Here is a 1083-nt window from a genome sequence, read left to right on the forward strand (position 1 = left end):
CATGGCGAGGAACAGAGAAGGGAGACTAAAGGGGGAGGGGGCAAAGGGCAGGAGGGGAGCAAGGGGGAGCGTAAGAGAGGAGACAGGAGGGAGCGTTGGAGGAAGGAGTCCGAGGGAGGTAATAGAAGGGGGGCAGAGGGGAAGAGGGGGGGGAGAAGGGAGGGGAAGGAAACGTGCGTGGAATTATCGCAAATTATCGCTAATTTCACCAATTCGCTTCCCTCGCCGGCGAATTTCCAAATACAAAAAAGGGTTGTGCAAATAGGAAACGTCATGCACAGGGAAAAAAAGAAAAAACAGGTAACTGACCCTAACACAGACCGACAAAGACACCGACCAAACGAGAAAGTAAAATAAACAACCAAAAACAGACAAAGACATTCCACAAAAAATAATAATAATAATAAACAAATAAAATACCAATAACTACATGAAACGTGCCATAAATGATCGTCTTCGGGAATAAAAGGCACAGTGCCACCTCATCCGCAGCCAATATTTCGTCGCAAATTAAAAAAAAGGAAAAGAAGTGAAGGGAAATAGTGGATAGAGAAGAAAAGCGACTAGAGAAGAGGGGAAGGTGGCAAAGGGGGGGGGGGAGAAGAGGGGAAAAGGAGGGAAAGGAGGAAAAGAAGGAGAAGGAGGAGGAGTAGTAGAAGGTGGAGAAGGGGTAAGAGAAGGAGAAGGAGTAGCAGCAGGAGGAGAGGGGGAGGAGGAAGAGGAGGAGGAGGAGGAGGAGGAGGAGGAGGAGGAGGAGGAGAGGAGGAAGAGGAGGAGGAAGGAGGAGAAGAGGAGAGAGGGAGAGAGAGAGAAGAAAGAAAGAGAGAGAGAGAAAGAAAGAGACAGAGAGAAACAGAAAGAGACAGAGAAAGACTGAGAGAAAGAGAAAAGAAAGAAAGAAAGAGAGAAAGATAAGAGCCACCGATCACTCGGCTGACCCGCAGGCAGGCATCTCCCACGGGGCCACAAGAGAGGAGAGAAAGAAAGAAAGAAAGAAAGAAAAAAATCTTGTGGAATCTTCCGTTTCCAGAAGCTTCCGAGATCTTGCTGGGAGGAAGAGGGGAGGGGAGGGGGGAGGGGGAG

The sequence above is a fragment of the Penaeus vannamei genome, chromosome 12 (genome assembly GCF_042767895.1).
Source record: "Penaeus vannamei isolate JL-2024 chromosome 12, ASM4276789v1, whole genome shotgun sequence".
In the NCBI taxonomy this organism is placed as follows: Eukaryota; Metazoa; Arthropoda; class Malacostraca; order Decapoda; family Penaeidae; genus Penaeus; species Penaeus vannamei.